General features: G+C 33.9%; 1 long non-coding RNA gene across 2 annotated transcripts in view; it reads left to right on the top strand.

Moving 5' to 3' along the window:
* Positions 1–23,594, top strand: part of LOC109444555 (uncharacterized) — a 121,262-nt gene that overhangs the window by 20,449 nt on the left and 77,219 nt on the right. For both annotated transcript variants that reach the window (XR_012489495.1, XR_012489494.1), the window contains exons 4-5: positions 1,339–1,449; positions 3,808–3,892. This is a non-coding gene — a long non-coding RNA (uncharacterized LOC109444555). The remainder of the gene's footprint in view (positions 1–1,338; positions 1,450–3,807; positions 3,893–23,594) is intronic.

The raw sequence follows: 23,594 nt of genomic DNA, 5'->3' as shown, positions 1-23,594 counted from the left end.
TTGAGATTGTTTGACATTGAATATTCCAGGAGGAAGTCACACTATGGCAGTGTTTTGATAGCATCTGATTTAAAATATTCTACATCCCAATAGAAGCTCGGGGGTTTCCCTGAGTAGATTATTCAATATTATTTCCCTGATTTGATATTTGAAGAGTTCATCAAATGCCAATCCAGTTACCTTACCACTCGAATGCATTCCAACAGATTTGCACCTCTAGCAGTTCTTTTCTGTTTGAACTTCAATTTTTCCCTCTCCTGAACATATCTTTTTAACATGTGAAACAAAACGTATTTCATGTTGACTTGATTTTCCTCTCTGCTAAAGTGTTATTCCCTTTAAATATTCCCGTTGTTGACAAAACCTACTTATGATAATAAACTTGGCATTCTCCCTCCTTTTGGTTTTTCATGTCTTTGTAACAATAGACTCCTGCCATTTCTGACCCACTGCATTGCACAGAAAGATATCTTCTTTTTCAGACCTAAACTGAAAAAGAAACACTTTTAATTTCAAGTATTTTTCTAGATGCCTTCTTTCCCTCATAGGTCTTTATTTGACATCACCCTGCTATCTATAACACACAAGATCTTATCCTGTGAGAACATAATGAAAATATCTTACATAATCAGAACAATACTCCTTACAAACTATTGCCTTAATCTACTTCTCTGATATAATAGTTTCAACTTCTTCTCAAATTAAATAAAAATTCCATGTCATGGCCTTTCCTTTTCTTCATAAGTTAATAAATTAACCCCACCCATCTATACTGGCTGCCTTAATGTCTCCACACAGGAGTTTGTTCTTCTGCAAGATGAACTCTACCTGTCTCTTCTCTTCTTCATGAACATTATATGTATATATTTACAGTTGAACCTTGAACACTGCCAGGAGTAGGGGCACCAACACCCCCACACAGTCAAAACTTGACTCCCCAAAAAACTTAACAACTAATAGCCTATAGTTGACCGGCAGCCTTACCAATAATATAACAGTGGATGAACACATATATTGTATGTCATATGTATTATATACTGTATTCTTACAATAAAATAGGCTAGAGAAACAAAATGTTAAGAAAATCATAAGGAAGAGAAAATACATGTATAATACTGTATGTATTTGTTAAAAAATAACTCCATATAAAAGTGAACACACACAGTTCAAACCTGTTATTCAAGGATCAACTATACGTATATCTGTATAAGTTATTTATATATATATATATATATATACATATGTATCATACATATGTTATATATTTATATATGTTATATATGATAATATAATATACTATGATACAATATAATCATTTCTTTCTCTTTTTTTTTGCAGAGTTCAAAACACTGGTTATAAGGATGCTCAATGATCTCAATCAGAACTTCAACAAACAGACAAGAAACTAAAATGGAGATAGAAAAAAACATATAATCATTTCTAATGCAGGTATTCATGGTGTTGAAATCCTTATTACTATCAATCTCAATGGTAGCATTACCTAATAATTACTAAGTAATGTATTAGGTGCTTTATAGACATTATGTCACGTAATTATTAAAATAACTATGAGGAAGAAATGACAATGAAAGAACTAAAGGTGTGACTTATAAATATTAGTAAGGAGGGGGCTAGATACCTATATGTTGTTTTCTGTGTTTTCTATTGTTAAAAAAATAGATTCAAGATAGTCTGCCAATAAATTAGAATTCAAAAGCAAAGTCACCAATCCTTAATGCTTTAGCCCACTTTTTTTTCATTTCCTGAGGTAGAATTACTACATAGTGAAATGTACAAATCTTAAGTGAATTTTAAAAATGTATATACTCAGTTAACTCCCACGCTATTCATGATATAAAGCATTTCTTCATCACCCCAGAAAGTTCCTGTATGCTCCTTTAAGCCAATCTTCATCAACATAAATGATCAGTGTTCTAATTTCAAACACCATTGATTAGTTTTACCTTATCTTGAATTTTATATTAATTAAATTAAACAATGTACACTGTTTTATATCTGGCTTCTTTCTCTTAACATAATGCTTTTGATTCACTCATATTTTACATATATCATTTGTTCATTGTTTTTATTGCTAAGGAATGGTCCATTGTGTGAATATACCACAGTTTCTTAATTTATTCACCTATGAATTGATATTTGGATTATTTCCAATTATTATATATTATTAAACATTTTTGTGGACATCGGATTTCCTCATTGAGTTTTTAAGAATGACCTGGAAAAGTTATGTTACATTTTTACTTTCTTCCCACCAGGAATACGCATTTAATTTCTCTCTATTCAGCTGTCGTCTTCTGCTAGATTGCAATTATCATGGGTAAAGGGACTGTCTCTTTTTATCTACCTTCCTCTTCTGTCCAGCCAATGGCACATGCTAGATCACAGTCAGTAAGTATTAGCTGAATTAAACTTTGTCAGATGACTGTTAAGACAGCTCCTCTGAGAATCTTGTTTTGATACACAGAACTATCATGAACATTGTTCTGTATTCTGTCCTTTCTGTGACTTTTGTGTGTGAGGCTCTCGGGTCTCTCCTGTACTCTTTAGATAACTTGATTCGTATTTCCTTTATGATGTTCCACAAAGACCTTCACGTGGTTATTACCCACTAAATATGGGTGGCTGCTTTATCAGCCTCATCCCAAGATCACACACACACACACACACACACACACACACACGCACTCACACACACTCACACTCGCACACATTCACACACACTCACCCCAACCATTAACTCTGGGGTGAATGCTCACCTCAGGGAAGAAGGCTGTAATGATTCTGCTCATTCAGATTCATCTCTTTATGGAATTATGTCCCTGAAGGAAGAGGATAAAATATGAAGGAGGAGGGAAAATTCAGAAGCCTCACTCTTTAACCCTGAACAAAAGCATTATAAATCAGAAGACACTGCAGTACCCCAAGCTAGCCACTAATATGAACATCTTTCTCAAAATCACCTTAAGAGTCACAGGATAAGCCTGGAAAAAAATCTTCCAACCAATTAAAATATAAATCTTACTAGCATATGAGAGCAAAAGTTAAAATTTCTGTTCTCTCACAATGGCACAGTATGACAGAAATGATTGATTTTCAGACCACACAAATAGTTCTTAAATTTTAGTGTGCAAAAGAATCTGGAGATTGTGTGGAGAACTCAGATACCCAAACCTTATATTCAAGTGTTCTAATTGAGTAACTATGGCACAGTAATTGCATTTTAAATAAATGTACCAAGTGACTCTTAGACAGGTGTTTAAGCTTTTGTTACAAAATGTGATTTTTGGGCCAGCAATGTCAGCATCATCTGAGAGCCTTGTAAGAGATGCAGTATCTCAGGGCCATCCCTAGACCTACCAAATCAGAATCTACATTTTATGAAAATCCCCAGATTATTCTTATGCCCTATATATTTTGAAAAGTACTGCTCTAAATACACATTGGAAAAAACACCGGGTATTCAAACCAACGAGTGATGGTAATCCTGCTGACTGTTTGCTGGTTATTTCTCAATCCTTAGCAAATTCTAGATGTATGGTAGGTAGTACAGTATAAAAATGACATTCAGCATTAGTTAAGCACCAACAGTGTGCCAAGTCTGCACTGAATGGTTCCCGTAATAATTTCATTTCGCAGTTATTATTTCCTGGTAACTGGAAAGCATTGCATGCTTCAGGAATGAGTACGCCCGTGGGGACTGGACAAGCTTGAGTTTGAATCTTGATTTTTGTTTTACTTGCTAAGACTATAACCTTGAACATGCTTTGTAATCTCTCTAAATATTAGGATTGCTCCTTTGGAAATAACATCTCCACTGCAGAATTTGGTGAGAAGTGGAAGGAAAAACATCCATGAAGTGACTTACCACATGGTAAGTGTTCAGTTTTCTCATTTCTGGATGCAAATAAAATACACACGCATAGCCCATTTACCCTGTCCCCCATGTAATGCTGACTTGTTAGCATTCTTTTTGGTCTTTTAACACTTTAACTATAAATATAGTTATTTTCATTACAGTGCATTGTAATGTCCTGAAGTTTTTTTTCTCATTCATTCAGTCAAGGAATATTCTACCATTCTGTCATGAATCAAATCTTTTCTGCAACGTGTCACTTACTCCACTGCAACCCCTCTTCATTTTGTGTTATCTCAAACTGTTTTGAACCTATAATGGCTGGCAAAAAATTTGCAAGTGATAGTGGTAGACATGCCCCAAATAAATGAGGAGATCATATAATGCTGCTTATTAAAATGCAAGTTTTACATGGAGTACCTGTAAGGAGATTGTTGAGGAAAGAGCTATTAAAGATCAGCCAGCCCATAGGTATAGGTGTGCAGCCTTTGACATTATGAAGACACCATGAGCTTCATTGCACCCTGGAAAGCTGATCAACAATTGTATGACTGAAAGAAACTAGTCCTGGAGGCAGGTCATGACTTTAGAGTCCTAAACAGAATGAAAGATAATTTGACCAAATAATTCTGAAAGCACAGCTACACTGTGACTGGACTATAACAATATCACATAGTACTAATTCCAGCAGTGTTCCTATTTTTAGAAATGCATCTTCATGAAACTAGTCAGAGTCAGATATGGATTCTTTTTTCTTTAGTCAACTTGCTGCTGCAAAGAAGTCATAAGCGGAAAAGGCAGCAATGAAATTGTAGTCATATCCTTAGGATATGAATGCCATTGCGAACTTGAGTCTGAATCAATGCACACAGTCATGGGAAATAATTAAATTATTTCCTAGTAGGGCTATGAAATTTATATGACTAGCTGCCCTCTCGGGAAACCGAGTTATCTTATAATATGGAGCTTTCTTTATACACCTATTGTTGAAACGATTTGTTTCAATTAAGGCAGGGACTGTAACTTGTTTCTATGTTTTTCTGCAAGTAGCACACTGCCTGGTACAGAAAGAGTCCTCAATTAGTGTTTTTGAACTGAACTAAAAATAGTAAAGCAGGCTATAGAAATTGAGATTCTCTGACCCAATGAAAAAAAATTTGGTATTAAAATAAATGATTTTTTCTGTCACAATTTTATATCATATAAAACATTTTAATTGTTAATATTGGCGGATTATTGTCCAATTCTGCTAAATCTGGATAAAATGGTTTATTTACCATTACACCAAGAAGTATTTTCACAAATTACATAAGTAGTTCTTGACCAAAATGTGTTAGACAATAGAACACATGTATTAAAGATATTGGAGAACCTCTTAGAATTAAAACAAATGGGGGAAAAAAAAATCACACATATAAGATGTGACAATTAAATTCGCGAACTTGTGGCAACAATGTTACTAACCATTTTTGATATCAGAAGGATTATTCATTATGAATTTGTACCACTGGGCAAACAGTTAACCACGTTTACCATTTGGAAGTTCTGAAAAGGCTGCCTGAAAAAGTTAGACGAAAATGACCTGAACTTTTCACCAACAATGCATGGCTCTTGCATCACAACAGTGCACCAGCTCATATGGCACTGTCTGTGAGGGAGGTTTTAAGCCAGTAAACAAACAAGTGTATTGGAACAGCCTCCCTACTCACCTGGTCTGGCCCCTCAGTGACTTCTTTCTTTACCTGAAGATAAAGGAAGTATTGAAAGGAAGACATTTTGATGACATTCAGGACATTCAGGAGTATTCAAGGGTAATACGATGACGGCTCTGATGGCCATTCCAAAAAAAGAGTTCCAAAATTTCTTTGAAGGGTGGACTAGGCACTGGTGTCAGTGCATAGCTTCCTAAGGGGAGTACTTCGAAGGTGACCGCAGTGATATTTGGCAATGAGTTATGTAGCACTCTTCCTAGGATGAGTTCGCGAACTTAATTGTCCTACCTCGTATACATTCTTCTATAAGATATCTTTCGCAATTTTAAAATGCCTTTTAAAAATACACAGAAGTAGGATGATATTTGGATTTTTAAAAAATCACTTGGGAAGCTATTGGAATTTTCTAGGAAAGAAGTGATGGTGTCTTGTCCTAGTGGAGACAGAAAAGAATTCATGACTAAGTAGATATACAAAGTGTATTTTTTTCAATGACAGTATTTGTTCTGTGCTTTACTACTGTGATCCAATGAGACTAGTTTTCTAGATTGATTCCCAGTTTATGACCTTGTCCAACGTAATGGATTTTGGAGCCATTTATAGAAAAATAAATAAGTTGGTTTAGGCAAGTATTTTTTTAATCGTCATTCAAATAACTTGGACTTTATTATTTAGCTTAGTGAATATTTGCTAAAAAATAAGTTTATCGTTTTTGAGCTGATATAGTGTTACTTATCTATAGTTAGAATTGCCAATCCTAATAATTTTAATAGCTTGAAATACTTTTATCTATAGACTATAGTTTATATGAGAGCCTATTTGCATGTGTGTTCAAACGACCATATAAGACATCATACTTGAAGTTTCTGTCAGTTACCCGTTTATTTCCTCTCCACACCAAATCCACCCTTTCTTTGTCTGCTTTGTGATATTGTAGCTGGACCATGAAAACATTTCTTCTTTGCAGCTAGGACAATGTTAAGCTTTGTTAAATGGCCCTGGAGGGACACTGCAAAGGAAATAATTTCTTTTCCTGGTTCTACTGTGCTTCCCTGAAAATAGGATCGGGTCTTATATTAATTTTTGCTCCAAAATACGCATTAGGGCGTATTTTCAGGGGATGTCTTATTTTTTCATGTACCACAATCTACATTTATTCAAATACAGTCATATCATCTTCTGGAACATCGTCATAATGTACTAAATGCGTCTGTCTGGCTGATGATCTTAACTGGGGCTTATTTTCAGGGTAGGTCTTATTTTCGGGGAAACATGGTAGTGTGCTTTGCTCTTCCTGTTCCTGCAACACTTGTCTGATGTGCAGGACACCCACAGGCATCTCCTGCAAATGCATTGCAGTGTTTCCCAGAAGGAGGATTCCCAAAGAGCTTTAGTGGTGTCCCTCAAAGCAACTTTTCGGTGCTGCACCTGCACCTTACCTGGCATATTCCTGCCTTCCAGCCCCATCCTGCAGCACCTTGGCAAATTTCTCTGCCATTCAGTGCACTAAAATCACTTTTTCCCCAACAAAGTCTGAATTTCAACCTTGGTTAGGGGTGGGGAACTTCTTCCAAATGTGTTCCTTGAGTTCTGGGTCTTAGCCCTAGAGGTGGTGGATGCTTCCTAAGTCCCCTACTCTTGAATTCTTTAGAGTTCTCTTTATGTCTTAGTAGTTAGTCTCCTGATGTTATTTAATAATACTTTGCATTGAAACTTTTCTTATTCAGTTTACTGTGTGATTTCTATCTCCTTATTGGACCCTGACTGATACAAAGATCAAATCCCTTATTGTGATAAGTGCCCTATAATTGATTTTTCAAGAACTACCTCATCTATCTCCACTTCTGTGTTAATTTGTAGTCTAAATCCCTCTAATCAAAGGCTAACCTATAATTTTGTTTGAATAGTATTTGCTTTCCTTTACCTTTAAATGATCAGGTTTTGTACCTTTTGCATGACTCTGATGGTTTTCTCTGACCTTTGGTGACAGGCAAATTGCCTCTAAAGAGTTCTTCAGAGAGGCAGAATAGCCACAGTTTTTACTGAATATGCTTGTAGATCAGAAAGCTTCATGTTCTTTGAACAGTGAAAATAAATAGTAAAAGATAAATTTTAAAAGCCAATATATTTCAACAAATGATATATTTGTGTGCCACAGAGAATAAATGACTTCAATAATCATAAATGCATGCTGCTGGAATTACAATATTTTTTTCCCCCAACCAGACTTCATTCTAGGAGATAAGTAAACTATGCGTCATCCACTGATTTTGCCTTCATTTGCCACTATGTTTCTGCTCATTGAAAATGAAAGGCCCCCTTTCTTTTCCCTAAATGATTAATGGCACATGCTAATCAAGTCTTTCTTTCTGCATAGTTCATTGCAAGTGTGAGAAATAATGTCAGAAACTAAATGAACCTTTTGGAGTTGACTGATTTCTCCAAATTTTTGTGATTTTACCCAGCATCTAACTGACAATATTATTTTTAAAATAAAGTAAAAGAAGAAAACATGCCCCAAGGTTTTGATTCTGACTCACTTTCCTAAGACAGAAAAAAACATAATCTAAATAAGTTGTTTCTAGAATTTACCTAGTAAAATCTCTTGCCTTTGTAAGGCCTTATCAAAATACATTTAAAAAGCAAATTAATTTTTTTTTTATTATTGTTGCTCCACTTTTTGATTAGGACAAATGTGAATAAGCTATATTTTATCAAAGGTACTCTTCTTCTAAATTTATTGTACCATTCAAACAACAGAAGACATTTGCTAACAAATGTAACATTTTAAATTTAACACATGTTATTTGTAAACAAAGAGAATGAGATGTTGACGGTGTTATTCAATTTTCTGAATATGTCTAATTTGAAAAGTTAAGCATAGTTTAAAAGAATTCACAGAAAACATGCTTATTGACTGATAATCATGAATATTTCATTTATATCTTATACCTATATATATTATTTGTATTTATATAAATATAGAAACACACACAAAGTATATGCATATCTTTATTAAGGATCATTAAAACAGTTTTTAAAAAGTCAAATCCATGGAATTCACATATGTCAAATATTATTATTGAAAGTAAATTGAAATCTTGGGACCATGGTGTTTTTAGAGTCCAATTTGTGATGACCTATGGATTTCTTTCTTTGTTTTGTTTGTTGTTGTTGTTGCTATTGTTTTAATCTGAGATAGAGATGCCTCTCACTAGAGGAAAACTGAGTCCATGGTAGCACAGTGTTTAGAAAAGTGTGGGTCTTCAAGACTAGAGAGTCTGAGTTGAAACCTCATGCTTGCCCTACAACTTTGGACCAATTAGTTTAGTGCTTTGGGCATCAGTATCTTCATCTATAAAACAGAGATAACAATATCCAACTCAGACTGTTGAATATTAGGTGATGCAAGTAAAACCAAAATTTCTTATCACAAAATAGGTCATTTCCCTTCTCTACTACAGCCCCTGCATTTAGGGAACACAATTTAAAAAACTCTTCAAAACAGGATGGAAAGGGCCAGGCCTACATCCTTATGGTACCTTCTGCATTTCAAGGTCCATCTACGGAATACTTACCTGAATGTAACCATGCCTCACTCTTCATCAGTAGCTGGTGGTAAATTCTTGATCCTCATGTATCTATGAGCCCTGACATATTCAGAATGAATTGGTAAGATGCATGAAAACATAGGTCACTTTTGCGTTGTCTATATTGCCCTAAATGTTATTAAAGAACAATCAACATATGGAAAAATCCACAGGCTGATGAACTTTTATACATTAAAAATACTCATGAAACCAGCACAAAGTCCAGGGAACAAACAGTGTGTGAGCTCCAGAAGGCCCCATTTGTTTCTTAGCAGTCAGTCCTCCTAGCTCCACCTTAAGGACAACCACTTTCCTGGATTTTAATGGCAGAGCTTAGTTTTGAGAATATATTCAGTTTTTAAGTCACTTTTTAGTTGTTTAAACATTCAATATTTGTATTCAATAAATATTTATTCAGTAGCTCTTAATGGTCCAATAATTATATGGGTTACATGGTAGTAAATGAAATAAAAATTAGTCCCTGGTCTCGTGGAGCTTGTGATCTAGTAAGAGTTAGAAGACGATGAAATAATAAAAAATCTGATTGAATAATATGCACTTGGTGAGCCAAATTCCAAATTTATTTTCTAGGAGAAGGATACATGCAAATTACTAGTAATTTGTAGTTCTCTGGACCAGTTGTTGATCATGTTTCACACAGAAGACTTTACATTAAGGCACCAGCTCTCTAAATTCTACTCAGGGTTCCATATTGAACTTAGAAACCTTCATGAACAAACAAGAAAGGCTTTAAATAAAATCATAAACATAATTTTAAGAGAAGGGATGGATACGTAGGAGTAGGTCACTTTTCTTTAGCTCATGATATCCAGTTATGTTCTTTCTATATGAGAAGTCGATAACATTCTCCAAAAATATTTCAAAGTTATAAAGATTTAGAAAATAGTGGGTTATACAAAGGTGTTTTATTTTTAATAAATGCTGGGATTTCTCATAGCCTTTAATATGTTCATGTATTTCTAATTATCTAAGGGCAGGGGTTATATATAATATGTATCACTTTCTGAACCTATTAAATTGCAGAACAACTTTTCTTCTTGAATCACTGTAGTAAACAATTTGGTAGGAAATAGATAATGTAGAATAAGGGTTAAGAAAGGGTTTTGGTGTTTGACAGTTCTGTATCTGAATACCTCCCATAGGTACGGCAAGGAACTTGACATGTTCTGAGCTCTAATTATCTCTTCAGTAAAATGGAATTAATTATATATACCGCATAGAATTGCTATCAAAATCAAATGAGAGACCATATATAACATGTTTTATATATTCCTTGTCACAGAGGAAACACATTTGTGTGTGTGTAAAAACAGACAAAGATAGTTATGAAGATAGAATCTCCATTGTATGCAAACAAACCTGGTTTAACCCAGAAGTCAACAATTCGGCTTGCATGGCATGACTTGAGAAGCACAAAACCAAATTGTAGGTTCCCCTCTCCTGTTTTATTTAGTCTTCATTCAAACCTCTCCACTCCCTTGGTGCTCTTAGCCCCACCCCAAAATGTGTCCTCTGTGACCCCGTTCCTCCCCCCAAACATCTACCACAGATGCCCTGATCGTCTGTTCTTTACAAGGAATTAAGGAGCTCATTATCAATAAAATATTTACTGATAATTTCATAGAGAATGGCCCTATCTCAAGAATATATTTAATTGAAAAGAAAATTCATGAAGATACAAAGAATCTTAAAGAGTCAACATAATGAAGCTCTGATGAGAAAATGATGGGATGTCCTTGAGGATTGAGAGAGAGTTTTTATTTTACCCACCCACCTACTGGCTAGGATTATAAACACAGGTTTCTGCATATATGTAATACTTGTTTTCTTTTTTTAAGCTAAGCCTTTGACATAGTCCAAGGATCCAAGTCAGAGCAAAATCCCATTTTGTCCTTAATGCCCACTTTTTACTAGCAGACAAATTAGTGTCCTCAACCATCCTTGCTCTTACCCCCACACCCACCATTGAAATCCCAGAGCTCTCAACAGAGTCCATCCAATTTCAGGAAGGCATCTCTGACAGGTGGACACCACCTAATCTAAACATTTACTTTTTTTTAATTGTTAGTTTCAGGTATACAAAACAATGTAATAGTTAGACATTTATACCCCTCAAAATGTGATAACCCCCTCCCCCAATCTACTACCCCTCTGACATCATATATAGCTGTTACAATTCCACTGACGCTATTCCTTATGCTGTGCTCCACATCCTGTGACTATACATATATATATGTGTATATATATATATATATATATATATATATATATATATATATGATTATAGTTAACATTCATTACTATTCAGCTTCAGCTTCAGGTGTACAGTGCAGTGTTTAAGCACCTACACCATCCATGAAGTGGTCTCCCTAATAAGATAAGTGCCCATTGGATACCCTACAAAATCTTTACATTTTATCTTCTGAAGAGGGTATTTATTTAAAATATTACACACACCTTCATAAAATACCTAGTTTTTATGAGAAACAATGTTTATTCCCAAATGACAGAGTATCCTTAAATAGGCTCAAATTATACCAATCTTGTAGACTTTATGAATTTTAATTACATGATATGATAGAATGCAATGTATAGACATTTTCATGTGTTTGGTTTTCTTTTTTCTAGTTTAATATTCCCCTATTATGATTGCACGATAGCATCAAATGTTAAAATGTTACTTACTGGAAATGGCAGATAATCACAAGGAAAGAAAACTGTGGGAGTTGGGCAAAAATTCCTGGATATGAATAATAACGCTTCCTATTTATAAAGTACTGTTCTTCTCCAAAACTCAAATTGCTTTAATGGTGTTATTCTACTGTATATCTCTCTCACCTTGTAGTAAATAGGGGGCAATACTACCTATTTATTTGTTGAATTAGACTATAGAAAGGAGATCATTTTAGTGCCCTGTAATTCAAAGGTGAATAGCACACATGATATTAGAATTCAGGCATCTAAACTGACCCTCACTCTTGCTAGATTGAATGGGCCTTATTTCATTCATTGACAGTTAAACTTTAACTCTATTACAGCAGCAAGAGATGGCACATTAACCCAGCAGGGTGTTATTATTGTAATGCCATGCATAATTTTATAATAGCTAAACACAATTTGTTTTCCAATGTAATTTTTGTTTTCTTGAGCCTTCAGATGAGGGAGGCAATAAAACACTGACATAAAAATATCATGTGTTTCTTTTTTTTGAAAAACCAAATATGGCAAATGAAAGGAAGCCTCTTTTGATGGTAAAAATAAATGAGTGGTATTTTCTATTTTAGAGGAAGCCATATGGAATTATTCTCATGAAATGGAATCGCAGTAAGGTTGAAAATGGAAGAATATTCAGTGGTTTTTATTTTACTACATTGTGACATATTTAGTATAGACATTATTAGTGGGGTGCTGGTTCTTGTTTAACAACCATTTGTGATCAGTGATTAGAGATGCAGAACAAGGATCCTAGTAGAGTTAAACATGTTTAAATGCAGAAATAAATGCCACTTGTTTGATGACATCCACTTTCAACAGTGAGTTCTTGAGCTTCCCCTGTTCTTCCTTTTTATACTCTTGAGAGAATTTCAGGGCTCATGGACTATTAAATCCAATAAGAAAATAAGTGAGTCAACATGGCGTCATGCACCTTGTATTGTCTATTTATGTGAAGGAATCAAGAGATGAAAAGAGTTTCATTCTCCCCTCTCAGGCATAAAGCTTCTGATGTTTTAAGAACAGAGGAAAGTTGAGGGAATTCTGGTTCTTAAATAAAATGCTGCTAACTTAAAAAGAAACCCACGAAGATTCCATTTTCTTATGATAACTTAAAATGCATCAAACTTTACCTTGCTTTCAAATCATATTTGCTTGTATCTGTTTTGTCTATCTTTTGAAAAATGGTTTCCTGGCTATTGGTAAATTATTATCCCCTCTTATTACTTCTGTAGAGGAGTACTGTTGAGGACAAGGCCACATATACATTTTTATTCCAAAGTTTAGCATACAGCCTGGCATGTAGTAAGTGATTAAAACATATTTCATGAGTAGATGAAAGTTCCTGTTTTAACCTCCATTCCTCTTCCCATTTGCATCTTCCCCATTTTCTTCTGTTTCCATGCCACCAGGGCTTTTGATAAAAAAATAAAGAAAACTGGTATCACAAGGCCTATTCCATTAGACACCACTGATCCCGCAATTTCTTTCTCTCTCTGCTTTCTTCTTAATTCCCTGAATGAAAGTGTAAATAGGAGGAAGATGGGAAAGCAAAAGGGTCACAGAGAAGTCACTGACAAGGGCAAATTTGAGGGATTTTTACTCATTTATTATTGGAGGAGTAGACACTGTATCTCATTTCAGCCTCACAAGGAGGGTAAAAATTATGAACCTGATTTAGAGAATGCTAAAGAATGAGGATAATAAGGTGTGGAGTGAGGGCATGACCTAGTATGATCTATTCATTCATTCCCCATACTTACATATACCTTCTGGAAATTTCTTCCAACTTAAAGGCTAGGGGACCATTTTTTCCTCATCTCTGCTCAGTGTCAGACTCTGCACCCCATTCTTGTTTCTTTACCTCTTTGCTGTTCTCTCTATTAGCCAGTTTCGGTGAAAACCAAGTCCAGTGAAAACTCAGCCAGAATAAATGAGTAACCTGCTAAGTAAAGTTACACAGCTTCTAGTGTAAGGGAATTCGAGACTGCCTTGATGTCTATCTATCAAACCTGCTGAGTGTAATAAAATCAGCCCTCCCATAGTAGAGGTAGATGGGCTGGCTGACCCTGTATCTCAAATGATCCCTGGTAATTTGTGGTTCCTCATGATAATTAGAAGTCCTGCAAGAGGAAAAAAAAAAAAAAAAAAACTTCAAGTGATGGATGCTGTTAAGAAACAGGACTTATATACTTGTATTTCTCTGTGACCCTCTAATCAAGTATCTGGAGCAGCACATTTTGTAAGATGGTAGGTAGATTTGAAATGGCAAAGTGGATAAGATAGAGGGAAACTAGGGGGAAAAAAATTAGGGCTGTCTTGAATTCCACATCTGCCCTTGACTCTGAATGTGGAAGCATCTGCCTTTGTCCATAAGCAGAGCTTAGGACAAGACATATAAACTTCAAGGTGCCTCTTCTCTTCTTGCTAGGCTGGGTGGGGGCGAGTGACAGAATGTCTAGGTAAGGATTTCTGCTTCTGAGAAGATGGACTAGACTTACTTTTCTCGATTCCTCTCACTAAGTACAACTAAAAATATCAGGAGATATAGATATAGATATAGATATAGATATAGATATAGATATAGATATAGATATAGATATAGATATAGATATAGATGGCCAAGAAAATTCACATACATTTTAAGAAAGGAAAAAAACTGTATTAAAATGGTAATACAATGAATGATGCTCGCATTCATTTGATTAATGTCATCTTTTGAGCAAACATCATACTACACATAGCTACTATAATTCAATTCAACTTCAAAAAGTAACACATAGATAACATCTCTTAAAATGTGTACTTTTTGTGGACCCCTGATATATGGAGATATATATATATATATATATATATATATATATATATATCTCCAAAAATATATATACAAGTGGACACTTTGGTCAATGTTGCTCAAGCAGTAGTTCTCTGTAATCAGAAGTGTCTGGACACTGATGGTAACACTCAGCACCTCTTGTAATTGCAGAAGTCAAATAGGAATTGTATTAATCTCTTGTTATTGGGATATATTGAGTATTACAAATTTTAATACAGTTTTCCTTTCTTAAAATGTGTATACATTTTTTGGCATCCTCTGCGTTTGGATATTTATATATATAACATATTATATATATAATGTATATATTACATATATATTATATATGATGTATATAATATATACTACATACACACATATCACTATTCATAGGGGTTCTAAATGTATGTAGAGAAAATATTTAAGAAAATTATATTGTAAACAGAGAGAATAAAGGACATAAAGGGAAGTAAGGCATTTATACTTCATATGACTGGTAAAATGACAACAACAATAGGCTGTAATAAGTTGTGTACATATAATGTAATGCTCAGAGCAACCACTAAAAAAACTTTACAGAGATAGCCTCAAAAAATAACTATGGATAAATAAAAATAGTATTCTAAAACATATACAAATAATCTACAGAAAAGTAAGAAAAGGAAAACAGAAAAACAAAAAGAAGGAATCGAAAACAAAAAATAAATTGGCAGACTGAAAACCTAACACATCAATTATTAAATTAAATATAAAAGACCTAAACATACCAATTAAAAGTGTGGGTTAAAATATGGTACAAGAAATTCACATCACACATGATGTAAGCAGGTTAAAATTCAAAGGATAGAAATATATAAATATATATATATATATATATATATATATATATATATATATATATATGATGCAGACATTAACCAAAAGGAAGCAGAAGTTGCTGTTTTAACATTAAAGTAGACTTCAGAGTAAAGAAAATTACCATAGACAGAAATTTAATTATGTGTGATAACAAAAGGGTTAATCTACCAAGAAGATATAGCAATCTTAATTATGTACATACAAGAGTTACAAGTATGTAAAACAAAAATTGATAGAAGTGAAAGGAGAAACACATAAATTCACAATTATAGTAAGAGAATTCAATGCCCCATCTAGACAACAGAACAACTAGAGAGAAAATCAGGAAGTACATAGAATTCAACAATATCATCAATCAACAGAATCTAATGGACATTTACAGAAAATACCATCCCCAAAAAGCAGAGTACATATTCTTTTCAAGTTCCCATAAAATGCATTTTAGGATAGACCATATATTTGCCCACAACAACCCTCAACAATTTTTTAAATTTAAAATAGTTAGAATATGTTCTTAGAATAAAATGGACTAAAGCCAGAAACAAATCAATAACAAAAATATAACAGGAAAAACTCCCAACACTTAAAAACTAAAAACCATACTTCAGAATGATACTCAGTCAAAAAAGTAAGTCCCAAGGGAAATAAAATTAAGTTACATTGAACTGACTAAAATGAAAATACAACATAGCTTGTGTTGGGATGCAACCAAAAAAGGGCTGAGAGGGAAATTTGTAACCTAAAATGCATACATTATAAAAGAGGGAACGACTCAAATCTGTAATCTAAGCTTCCACCTAAAAAAACAGCAAGTAATAAAAAAGAACAAAATAAACCCAAAACATGTGGAAAGAAGGAAATAATAAAAATAACAGTAAAAAGAAGTGAAATTAAAACCACCAAAACAATAAAGAAAGTCAATTAAACAAATAGGTGTATATTTGAAAAGATCAATAAAATTACAAACTTCTAGCAAGAATGATAAAGAAAAAAATGGTGAAGACACAAATTACCAATATCAAGAATTAAAGGAAGATATCACTAAAGACCCTTTAGACATCAAAATAATAATAAGGGTTTACAACAGACAATTCTAACAGGTGGAGTTAACAAGTTAGACAAAATGGACCAATTCCTTAAAAAACACAGCAAGCAAACTTACCTAATATAAAATAGAGAATTCAAATAGGTCTATAACAATTAAGGAAATTGAATTCATAATTTAAAAATTCCAAAAAGTAAATATCTAGGTCCAGATGGTTTCACTGAAGAATTCTACCAAACATTTAAATAATTCCCATCTACACAATTTTCAGAATATAGAAAAGAAGGAAACACTGATCTATGCATATTATTAAATTAGTATTACCCTGATACCCAAACCAGAAAAAGAATGTAAAATGAGAAAACTACATTCCCTCATAAATAATGATGCAGAATCCCTTTAAAATATTGGGATATAGAGTTCAGAAATATGTTAAAATATTACACACCATGACCAAGTGGGGCTTATTCCAGTAATCAAAGTTTGGTTCAATATTCAGAAATCAAACAATCTAAACCTCCATATGGACAGACGGAAAAAAAAAAAATCCCACGATTATATCAATCTATGCAGTAAAGATTTTGATGAACTTCAACAGTCATTATGATGAAACCTCCAAGAAACATAGGAATAGAAAGGAATGCCAATTTGAAAAAAAAGCATCTATAAAAACCCTGCAGTTAACATTATTTTTAATGGTTAAAGATTGAATGCTTTCTCCCTAAAATAAGGAGCAAGGCAAATAGTGTATATCCATATCACTACACTTAGTGTTGGAAATTCTAGCTAGTGCATTAAGGCAAAAAAAAGAAAAAAAGAAAGAAAAAAAGAAAAGGAGGGAAGGAGGGAGGGAGGGAAGGAAGGAGGGAGAAAAGGAAGAAGGAAGGAAGGAAGGAAGGAAGGAAGGACATTGATCCTAGAAAGGAATAAATAAAACTGTCTATTTGCAGATGACATGATGTTCTATGTAGAACATATTTAAGAATCAGTAAAAATCTCCTAGCACTAAGTGATAAGTGAACTTAGCACGGTTGCAAGATACAAGATCAGCCATCAAATTTTGGTGTACGAAAAATCAATTGTATTTCTATATACTAGCAATGAACATGTAGACACCATGTTTTTTAAAATACCATTTACACTCATTCAAAAGGAAATAAAATAGGGATACATTTAACAAAACACATAGTGCTGAAGCTATACAAATCTGATGAAAGAAATGAGAGAAAATCTCAATAAATGGAGAGATATACTGAATTCATGGGTTGGAAAACTCTACATAGTGAAGTTGTAAATTCTGGTAAATTGATTTACAACTTTACAACAATGCCTGTCAAAATCTCAACAAGAATTTTTGTAGATATAGGCAAGCTGATTCTAAAATTTGTATGCAAAGGCAAAGGAAATACCGTGTTTCCCCGAAAATAAGACCGGGTCTTATATTAATTTTTTGCTCCATTAGGGCTTATATTCAGTGGATGTCTCATTTTTTCATGTACAACAATCTACATTTATTCAAATACAGTCATGTCATCTTTTTCTGGGACATCGTCAGTACTAAATGCGTCCATCTGGCTGAGATCTTAACTGGGGCTTATTTTCGGGGTAGGTCTTATTTTTGGGGAAACATGGTAGATAGCTAAAACAATTAGGGCAAAAAAGAATAAAATGGGGAGAAATCCATTTTCCTTATTTCAAAATTTATTACATATTTATAATAATCAAGACCAACTGGAACTCAGAAATAGACTTACAAATATGCTCAAGTTGCGAAAGCAATGGATTAAAGGAACGATGAAATGGAGGCCTTGTCAAGAAATGAACACCTATAGGTCAAAAGAAAATAGAAAAGCTGATCTAAGCCTCACACCTTATACAAAAAAATAAATAACCAAAATGAATCTTATACATAAATGTAAAACAAAACTACCTATAGAATAATGGAGTGTATAACAAATATTTTAATTTCATTTTTAGTCTTGGATTATCAGGATTTGCTTATCCAAATGTAATAACTATATAAAGAATATTAATTCGAGTAATAAATGTCAACAAATAAAAGACTTAGAATAATCCAGTTAAGTTATACAGTGTTATACAACATTGACTTAAAGATTTATTTAGAATTTGGAAATTAGTGATTTGGACAATTTAGAATTCACTTTTGGATTCTCCATAACAATATTTAATTGAGAGTGTGGTCTGTGCTTGGGGACAAAAATTGAGTAAACAGTATTTTGTATTATTTTTTAAATGTCAGTGATCAGTTAATCAAAAATAAAACAAAATTACGTTTTTCTAACTCTGAGACAGGCTTTTCTAAGTCTGAGGCAGGAGGCTTCAATTAGAACCTAAGTGCTCATATGATTGTTATCTCTGATCTGTGGAAATTTTTTTCATTATTGTTAGGGATTCCATGCTTCAAAAAAGTGAGGGAGATAACATTCTTACAAACACTTGTCATGTATAATCCCATTGCATTGTATCCACTTTCATCTCCCTTATCAGAAACAGGTTTTTTCTTCCCTTGAAAAATCATGCAAACTTTTAAAAAAGGACATTGGAGAAAAGAGAAAATAATTGAAATCTTACCCTTATTTTATACCTTAGAGAAGAGATGTCCAGTAGAAACATGATGTGAGCCACAAACATAAGCCACATATGAAATTTTAAGTTTTTTAGTACCAATATTAAAAAATTAAAAGAAATAGATTAAATTACTTTAACCATATATTTTTTAACCTAATATATTCAAAGTATTATTATTTCAATATGTACTCAACATAAAAATTAGTGAGATATTTTACATGCTTTTCTTGTAGTAAGTCTTTGAAATCTGGTGTGTGTTTTACAGTTGCAGAGCAGTCGTTTCAGACTAGCCACATTCAAGTGCTCAGTAGCCACTGCCTTGTGGCTCTCACATTTGAGCTTTGTGAATAAATAGCAAATGTTTTCTTTGTTCTGAAAGATTTCATGTACTGATTGCAGCCACGGTATTTTTTGGTGTCCCTACAATCTTCATATGTTTATGCTGCTATATTGTTCTACAGATTAGAATGGATGTTTACTAGTAATATACAATTACGTATTCAGGGTTGGTATATTTCTTCATCGGGTCTTTATTTCTGTTTGTGAACTAGAAATTGCCAGTAATTGTGTGGAAAATCAAGAACAAGCTGTAACAGTTTGCAATAGTTCTACATTACATTAATCCCCCTTATCCATGCGGGATATGTTCCAAGACCCTTAGTGGATGCCTGAAACAATAGATAGCACAAAGCCCTATCTATATATACTGTTATTTTTTCCGTATGTACATACCTATGACAAAGTTTAATTTATAAGTTAGGGAATTTCACAGATAGATTTGTTCTTACTGTAGATCTTATCATCCTCAGCATACGATTTTTTTCTTTCTTGAGAACTTTCAGCTTTTCACTTAAAGGAATCACTTTATGGTGTCTCTTCGGTATATTTAAATTGCCAGCATCCCAATTCTTGCACTTTGGGGACATTATTAAGTAAAATAAGAGTGGCTTGAATCCAAGCACTGCAGAACTGTGACAGTCCATCTGATAACTGAAGTGGCTGCTAAGTCACTAACTGGCAGAGCATCTATAGCATGGAGACACTGGACAAAGGGATGATTCACCTCCAGGGTGAGACATGTCTGGATGGAGCGAGATTTCATCTTGCTGCTCTGAACAGTGGGCAATTTGAAACTTATGAATTATTTCTGGAATTTTGTATTTAATATGTTCTGGTTGCTGTTGACCTCCACTAACTAAAACCATGGAAAGTGAAATTGCCAATGGGGGGGTTACTACTGTAGTAATATAGTAATAAATCACATTCATCAAAAAATAAAAGACATGCTCTTGAATTTTTTGAGTTCTCCTAAAAGACATGTGTAAGTAAGTTCTGTAACAGAAAAAGAAATCATGAATTATCACTCAATTGAGAAATAAACTGCTTACTACTTTTCAGCTGGGATTCCAGGGCAATGGAATTGGGTTGGAGGTCCCTAAAGATCCAGAAAATGCAATTATTTTGCCTATGCAAATGGCAAATAGAACAAATGGCTAAACAGAACACCATATTGAATTTGCTCTTCTTTTTTGGGTCTCTCTCTCTCTCTCTCTCTCTCTCTCTCTCTCTCTTTCTCCCCTTCCTTCCTTCCTTCCTTCCTTCCTTCCTTCCTTCCTTCCTTCCTTCCTTCCTTCCTTCCTTCCTTCCTTCCTTCCTTTCTTTTTTACTGTATCGACTCTTGACATATTGCGTTGGTAGACACAGAATCCAACCCCAGCCTCTCACCCCATTGCTACTACCCGTTTCTAAGCCAGCACCATTCCAGTATCAATTCCTATAATTGCTCCTGGAACCTCTTCCTCCCTCTACCTGTGCCCCTCTACAGTCCATTCTGAACATAGCAACCAAGCAAATGTGTCAAATTATGTGATTTCTCTAAGAAAACTTTGCAATGCTTTCATTTTCCTGTAAACACAATGTCTCTGGCCTCCATTACCTCTCAATCTTCAGCTTCTACTCCCCGTTCTCATTCCACCCCAAACACCCTGGTCTCATTGATGTTCTTTGAACAAACTGGCAAACTTCATTCATGGGTTTACACTGGCATTACCCTCTGCCTAGAGTGCTTTTCCCCACATATCTGCCCGACTGCTTCTTGACCTCCCTCAGCTCTTTGCTTGCTTTCACTTTTTCCATGAAATCTACCCTGATCATCATATTTTAATGTGCTACCCATCTCTGTCTCTACCCCTAGCATTCCTAGTTCCCCCTTTATGCTATCTCTCTTTCAACACTTATCATCTTATATAATTTATATATATAGAGAGAATATAATATAAATTATATAATATATTATGTAGTTTATAATTTACTTATTGATCATGTCAGTTTTATTTTTCTGCTGTCAGACATTAGAATGTTAACTCCACCAGGGTAAGGGTTTGTTTTTTTTCTCATATCACCTTTGAGTTAATGAAAGAGTTTTGATATGTACGTTTCTACATGGTAGAAATATTAAATTTTAGATTGTATCCCTCATACTTTCTTTTCCTTTACCCTGCTTTATACTTAGCATTTATCATTTATAACCCTCTTTAACAGGCTGCATATTTCAGTGAGCCCTTTTGTTTAATGGCCCTCATTCCCAGCTGAATATATATTTCCTGACAGCAGAAAATTTGTCTGTTTTGTTCACTGCTGTATCCTCATACCTAGTAGAATGCAATTACATATTCAATATATACTCATTGCATATATGAATGATGCTGAAACTTTTACACTTCAATGGGCTACCTGTTGCATTTGGACTTGTGGATTAGTATCAAAAGAATTTTCACATCTGTGAGAAATCCATCAGATTTGTGCTTCTCCATGGTCTATTCTATTTCATTCATTATATTCTTGCCAATGAATAGTATTGGACCTTTTAATTAGGACTCTGCATACACAAACTTGGCAATGAACAGTAAGAAAAAAGTAACCCCATTTGGCATCTTTAATCAATGACCTGACTATGTTTTCATTCATGCACAATTTCCCAGGCAACATGAAACCAGAATCACTTCAATAAATTGTTAAGATAGTCTATAATGTAGAAGACATACAAATAAGGTAAGATAAGGATTAGCAAAGGAGAAAGTAATCATGTACATACAGAAAGAATCCTTTATTTGAAACCTCCTTGGATTGTGGTTTATCAACCCTAACTGTATCATTGAATTAGTTAAGTAACTAACTGGCAATAATTCACGTGTGTTTGAAGCCAAAGATCGTTAGCAAGGTGTGAGGTTTCAACGAGTTTGGCTAATAGGTTGAAACAGGCTACTCCAGCATGTAAATGCTTAGAGGACACTATGTATTTCTTATAATTCTTTGAGCCATTTTCGAGAACTAGCAGCAGCTCTGAATAAGCAAACCTGAAACCAACGTGTGGAGTCTCTGTTTGGACTTTTGTTTCAAGCTAGTTGGTTAGGCTTTTTCTGTTTCTATTTCAAGTTGGAAAACTCCTTCCTATACATTACAAATTGGCTGGGAGAATATGACTATATATGTTAACCTTACTTTAGATGTCAATAATCACCCCCCGTGTGTTGGATAATTAGCACGAAGATTAAAAGGATGTAGGTTGTTGAAAACTTGAAAATTAAATATGTCAAAGTTTAATTTGGTACTAAATACATCACTTTTGAAACACTCTCCAAAAATAAACATCCTTAAGTCAACTACATGCTACCCAAGAAATCTCTATTTTCTCTGCAATGAATTCCTGCACGCGGAAACTGGATTTAGACTCAAAGAATAAAGTAAAACCAATTATCTGATAAATATAAGTAAACAGTTTCAAAATCTTACTTCAAAAATTTTATAAATGATTGGTTAAAAAATAATGTTTTCTCTTGAATGTTTAGGTCAATACTTTTTGCTGAATTCACATTCTGTGTGGATTCAAAGTCCAAGTAACCCAGAGAAATAGATGAGGAATTTGGTGTCTTGTGGCTTGAGGAATTCATTATGGTAAATCAAAGTGACCAAGGAGGCTTTCTGGAAACAAAGATATGGTAATGCCAGTATTTATTAATAAATTTATCTGCTGTCACATGATATTGTCCATTGTGGGTTTGAAATATATGCATTCCAAGTTTGTTTGGTAAGTTTGAGTACAATACAAAGATGAGATGAAACCTGAACTGTTTCTCTCCCTCATGCTTTGGTTGTGGCACATGGTTTAGAGACTATATAATATACATACAGAAGTATATATTTTTTTTAAAGTTTAAATTTTACACATTCTGAATTTCACAGGAGGAGCCGACACTCAGTACATGAAACCTTCATATTAGCATATACACTAATCATTTGTTTAAGTTTATGTGTATATTAACTCTTGTTGTTGTTTTTTGTTGTTTGTTTGTTTATTTGTTTTCATGAGAATTATACT

Source organism: Rhinolophus sinicus, linkage group LG10, assembly GCF_036562045.2.
Source record: "Rhinolophus sinicus isolate RSC01 linkage group LG10, ASM3656204v1, whole genome shotgun sequence".
Taxonomy (NCBI): domain Eukaryota; kingdom Metazoa; phylum Chordata; class Mammalia; order Chiroptera; family Rhinolophidae; genus Rhinolophus; species Rhinolophus sinicus.
Note: the sequence above shows the minus strand (reverse complement) of the source record. Positions and strands in the feature narration are given on the sequence as shown.